Source organism: Numenius arquata, chromosome 24 (assembly GCF_964106895.1).
Source record: "Numenius arquata chromosome 24, bNumArq3.hap1.1, whole genome shotgun sequence".
NCBI classification, from domain to species: domain Eukaryota; kingdom Metazoa; phylum Chordata; class Aves; order Charadriiformes; family Scolopacidae; genus Numenius; species Numenius arquata.
In genome coordinates this window covers 7,284,902-7,291,127 of record NC_133599.1, presented here as the reverse complement: position 1 = coordinate 7,291,127, position 6,226 = coordinate 7,284,902, and positions in this window count along the sequence as shown.

Genomic DNA, 6,226 nt, shown 5'->3' with positions numbered 1-6,226 from the left:
CAGAGCTGATGGCATTGCCAGCCACGTATGGAGGTGAAGGAGGAGTCCAGGGAGATCCCAAACTTGGTTTGCTCCTGCTCACCTCTAGGCTGGGTAGAGCACGATCCCGTGCTTCCCCCGGGCTCTGCTGGTCTCTGCCCGTTGCTTTGGGGTGGGTGTCCCCGGGTACTGGGTCCCTGTGCGGGCAGCAAGTCCCTCATCCCCGACCTGCGGTGGGTCTCGGCACAGAGCAGATGGCACAGCTCAGCACCGGTGTGCTCCTGCCAGAGCTAATGAGCAGCACATGGTGGCTGCCAAGGCCTGATTTAAAGGTTTCCCTAAGCCTGGGAAAGCCTGGAGCAGGAGGATTAGGAGGGGCCCAGTGGGTTCTGAGGTCCAAGGCAGCAGGGTTTGTCCCTCCAGGGAGCAGGCTGGGCAGCCGGGAGCTGGGCACAGCCAGCACATCCATGCAGAGGATCTGTATTGGGGTTGCTTCCTCGGGGGGTGAATGCAGAGTGGAGGCATGTCCTTACGCTGAGCTGTGTCCAGCACCCATCCCCACACACCCCAGCTCTGTGGGGACTTGCCTGTCCCCAGGCTTCCTGGCGCTGTGGTGAAGAAGCCAGCAGCCAGGGACCCAGCAGCCAGGGAGCTCCGTCTTGCCCCTGGTGCTGGTCCAGCTGTGCTGGCCATGGCACCCTCTGCTTTGGTGGTGTTTGGCTGGAGCACGGGCAGGGACCGCGTGGCGTGGGTGGCTCTGCAGGCAGCCTGAGCCTGGCGCTCTCCTGTGCTCGCTCCTGCTGGGAGGTGGCTTGCTATACTTCATTGGAACGTTTGCTGACCAGACCTGGCAGTCTCTGGGGACCCTGATTCAATTTTCTCTGATTGCTGAGCTGCTTCCCTGCCGTGGTAATTAAATGCTTAACTTTGCCTTGATTTGGGTCCAAAGCAACCTGTGTGCAACCAGCCAGCCCTTGGCAGCCAGCCCTCTCCCGGGACCCCGTGCTCAGGGGAAATAGGGCATCCCTTCCTGGGCAAGGGGGCAGATGCCCCCACGGGATCAAGCCACGCTGAGCTGAGACCTGGGGAGCTGCTGCCCGCTGGTTAGGGCAGGCAGCCCCATGCTTGCCATGCTGGCCTGGAGATACGGGAAAACCTGGAGCACTTTGCTCTGATCTTACCCTGGTGATGCTGGCAGCTCCCGGCTCCCTGGAGAGCTACTTGCCCCATACTCTGCCACACTGCACCCTGTGTGCCACACACTGCCTTGCCTGGTGGGTTTGCAGTGCCCAGGGTGTCCTCGACCCATAGAATGTCCTAGGGCAGCACAGGACAACGTTAAAGCTGCTCTCCTCCTGGCTGCCCTGTGCTGCTGGGAGGGATAATAGGGCAGCAGCAAAGCGTGGAGGGCAGGTTTGGGGAAGAGGAGAGCAAAGCGTGCAGGGAGCAGAGAGGGTAGCGAGACTGACAGATGGGCTACGTGTGAGTCCAGGCTGTCTGGCAGATGCTGCTGCAGCTCCGGTGCTGGGGAGGCTGGAGAGAGGGCAAATGGGGTGATGCAAGGAGCGGGGATGTGGCAATGGGGGGAGTGGGGATGGCAGCAGGGCAAACACAGGTGATGCAGAGATGGGAGCGGGGTGAATGCAAGGTGATGTGGAGAGGAGAAATGGGGCAAACGCAGGTGATGTGGGGAGCAGAATGATGCAGGGATGGGAGCAGGGTGAATGCAAGTGATGCAGGGAGTGGGGATGAGAGCAGGATGAATGCGGGCAACATGGGGAGCAGAGCCAAGTGCTGCCTGGGCTTGCCCAGCCTGCGTGTCTTGGCAGGCACATCCAGAGCAGCTGGGCTGCGTGGCTGGTTGGGGTCTGCCAGCTCCAACCTCTCCCAGCCCACGCTGGCAGAGGTGCCTGTAGCCAGGTGGGGGCAGTGCCCCAGCCCCTCACCTGGTGCTGGGGCTGCCAGCATCGCAGCAGGCAGCCTTGGAGATGGGGGGGGAAAGAGCAAGTGCCTCCGAGCCTACAGGGCCTGGCGTGGAGAAGGAAAATGCTTCCATCCACCACTCCCCGGCTCTCTGGCTCAGCTTCCTGGGAAACCAGCCCTGCCTGGCTGGGCAGGCCACTCGGATCCAGCCTTGGGAGGGGAGAGGAATGGCTCCTTGCAGGGGGGCAGCCACCCTCCCCTCCCAGAACAGTCTTAGAGGGATGGGAGCTCCCTGCCGTAGCTGGGGAGCCTGCTGCTCTGCCTCTCTGTGGTGGGAAGGTTAGAAAAGGCAACTGCAGCTGGGGGGTCGCCCACACCCCCATACTGGAGCAGCTGCCCTGCAGGCCCCTGACAGCGCTGAGAAATGGTGGTGAGGAGGTGTGTGCTTGGCCTCCCTGGGCTGGGACAGCCCCTGTCTGAGGTGGATGATGCCGGGTGATGGGTCTGGGGGAGGCTGGCTCCCCTCTGCCTCCATGCCCATCCTCTCCTGCTGGGGTGTGCTGGGTGGGATGGCCGCCCTGCCCCGGGGTGGCTGTGTGTCAGCAGGGTGGTGCATCCTGGGGGGAGCTGCAGGCAGTTTGGGGTGGGGGTGGTGCGTGTCGTGTCTCTCACCATGGGCCGGAGGGCTGTGGGAGTGTGCAGCCACAGCTTTGTCAAAGTGCTGGGGGCCAAAGGATGCTCTGGAGCCTCTTGGAGTTGCCATAGCAGTGGGCTGCGAGGGGGGAAACTGAGGCAGTTGAGTGAGGAGGCAGGGGGACACAAGGACATGAACCCAGCAGCCCATGTCAGCCGCATTATGCCTTCCTGTGCAAGGAAACAGCCACTCTTTGGTGCACAGAGGGGGCTGGGTGGTGTCTGCTGGTGGATCCAGCCCTGACATGGGGATACTGGCTCTGCCCGGTGTGGTGCACCCCATCCCCTCCACTGGTCGCAGGGCTTGAGATGCCGGGATGGGGGACGAATACTGCTGGGGTGGAGAGACCCCTGAGCCAACCCTCTGAGGGCTGCCTGCCCCATGGTGCCCATCCAGTGCTTGGCTTCCAGCCTCGCTCGGCTCCCCCATCCGTGGCCAAATGCTGGCGTAGGGCAGCGGCGCTGAACAACTCAGCCTTTGTGCTTGCAGCCAAGCAGGCCCGTGTGTGCGCCGAAGCTCCCTGCCCCTCGGGGTGCAGGACCCGCTCCCCGCTTCCTCCCAGATGCTCGCTCGCCCTGGCAGCCCAGCCGTGGAGACAGGGCTTTCACAGCCTGCCAGCCCAGCAGGGAAGGGAAGGGGAGTGATGGAGAGGCTCCCGGCCAAGGTCCCTTTGTGTCCCCAGTTGACTGTGGGCTCTCCCTGGCATGAACGCCACTCATGCTGCCGGGTTTGGATGCAGGCAGGCTCCTGCCATGCTGCCCATCATCACCCCAGTGAGAGCTGCTGGTTCGGGGTGGAGTGATCTCCTCCCCTGCCTGTGCCTCTGTCTCTGTGCGTCTGTCTGCCTCCCAGCCCTATGTGTTGGGTGCCCAGGGTTGGGAAGAAGCCAGGTTTGCTTGTCAGGAGTGCTCAGCCGGGACCATGCAGCTCTGTCCTGGGTGCTCAGTCCCTGTCACTGTCCCTGCACAGTGAGCTGAGCTCAGAGGGGCCCCAGGTGGTGGCCAGGCTCGTGGTACTGCTGTGGTCCTGCCAGCTCTCTCCTCCCTGGGCTCCTTGGGTGTAGTGCCTGTTTTGAGGCTGGTTTATCAGCATGGCCGGGAGGGAGATGAGGTTGGTACTGATCATCCTGCTGGCCCCAGGACAGCCTGTGTTCTCCCCATGCTGGCTTTGAGCAGAAAAAGCAGTCACCTGTGCCAGCGTGGGGATGGCTGGGCGCAGGCTGCCCAGTGGAGCTGGGGCTCTGCTCCACTCCTGCCTGAGCTGGGGGGGTGGCAAGGCAGCACCCCACTGGTAAAGCGCTGATTTATTTTGGTTGCTGCTTTACAGATAAGTCCCTAATTGCCACGTAACTGTAGGAGCCTGTGCCATGGGCTCCCAGGGAATCAGCCAGGCTCTCTGTGGGTGTCCCAGCCCTTTAGGACAGGGCACCCCAGCATGTTTGGCCTTGCAATGGGTTCTAGTGCTGGGTGCAAGCTGTCCTTCTGACTGGTGGCCCATGAGCAGGTGCAGAGCAGCTTGGCTGGCTGTGTCCAGACGCAGGTGAGGGAGCAGCTCCATCGTCCTGCAGGTTGGGCCCTGACAGCATCACACCTAGTTCTTGTGAAGCCATCGACAGACAGGACACGACCAGCATCTTTTTTCGTAGAGGCAGGGACAAGGAGTGCCAGAACACACTCAGGTGGTGACTTTATGACCACCAAAGTCGCTGATATCTGTTGCAGAGCAGGGAAACTGAGGCAGAGCATGACAAGTGCTGCCAGCTCCCTCAGCATCACCTGGTGGGGTTGAGGACAGGGCCAAGAAGAGAGCTCATGCTGGCTCTGCAGATGCTTATGTCATGTTTGGAGGAGGTATCGTGGTGCCTGGGCATGACTTGACCTACACGTGTGCACCTACCTGACCTGACCTGACCAGGGTCTCATGTTGCCCAGTTCCTGGCAGGGTGATGTTCCTCCTGGGTGGGCAGGGATGGGACCCCCCTGGTGCAGGAGAACTGGGACAGTCGGATGCTGGGGAGCAGGAGTAGCATCTGCACTGGCCTAGAGAAACCCTCTGATGTCTCTTGGTGGCCACGTAAATCTCCTGTAACGCTTGGTGTCATCCCACACGGGGCTGTGGCTGCTGGCGCTTGTCCCTGCCCTCCCGCTCTACATGTCCCACTGTTGCAGTGGGGGTCTGTAGTATTCACACACCAGCTGGAAGCAGCTCCCAAAGGACATCTCTGGGTGATGCTTGGCCAGTGGCCTGGACAGCAGGACCCTCCTAGGGGATTCCCACATCTCATCACCCTGGGGAGACAGATGGCACAGGGGTGCACATTAAGGTCTGGTACCTGGGTCCCCTCCAGACCCTGCAGGTCCCTGGCTGTGAGAGCCAGGGCGACTGATGGGGTCCCTCAGGTGCTTGGAGCTGGCTGGGGAGCAGGAGTAGGGGAGACATTGCTGTTGGCGTATGGACAGCTGGAATAGCCCAGCATGGCCAGGCTTGGGGCAGGTCCCCAAATGCCCTATGGAAAATTCATGTGCACTTACCCCTCCAGCGCTGTCTGTCTTCCAAACCCACGTGCACATATTTAATCACCCTGGGGGGGGGGGGGGGGGGGAAATAAGAAATCTTTTGCTAAAAACCCTTCTCTCATTTTTCTTGTCTTGAGAGGAAAAAATTTTCCAAAAATACCATGGTTCCAGTTTGTTCCTCAGCCTGTTCCCTGGTGACACTGCCGCTGTGCATGTCTGGGGCGGGGAAGGGGGAAGCACATCATGTTGGTCAAAAAGTAATTAAAGCTGGGGTTAATATTTCTGGAGGAGGGCGGGACCCTGGGAAGGCACCAGGAGCGAGTCTAGGGCTGAGAACATCAGAAGCTGCTTTCTGTTGTGGCTGCTGAGCTAAATATACCTATAGCTGTTATACATAGCTGTTCCCATGTCTGCTGCGCAGGCTCCCAGGAGGGTGAGTGGGGTGCTCCTGCTGGGGACACCCTGTCCCCCCAAACACAGTGGGTTTTGGCCCTTCTGGACTTCACTTGCTGCCGGCTAGGCTGGCATGGAGTGGCGGCTCGTGCAGAGCCCCAGTCTGCAAAGCTTCTGCTGCAGTCGCTGCGCTGGCTTGCCAGCGATGTGGCTTCAGAGGAATTAATAGCTGTGTTTATGAAGCACCCAGGGAGGGGAGATGTGCAGTCATTAGCTCTAATGAGAGCCGTTTGCCGTGGTGCTTGGCTCCGCTCTCCCTCTTTCTCCATGAGTCCCCCAGGGACGTGCTTCCCGCAGCCAGCACATCCACCAAAAGCTGGAGCTGCTGCAGCCCTAAGACACGCCAGTGCCTGTGCCGAAGCGGAGCCTGCGCAGGGCCGCCTGTTCTCTACGCAAATTTCTCGGGGAGGATTTGAGCGTGGTGGGTGGGGATGCGGCAGGTCGGTCCTGGATGCTGCCAGAGTCAGGAGCACAACACAGCCTCGCCTGTCCCCTTCCCATCTGCCGAGTCCACAGCTGGGGACAGCCATTGGGCTGGGCGGTGGTTTGGGGTTAGATGGTTGTTTTGGCGCTGGGACTGTCTCGTCGTGTTTTTGCATTTTGCATTTCAAGCCTTGTAACTGCAGTTTGATCTCGCTGCCTCTCAAGCCAGCGTGGCTGG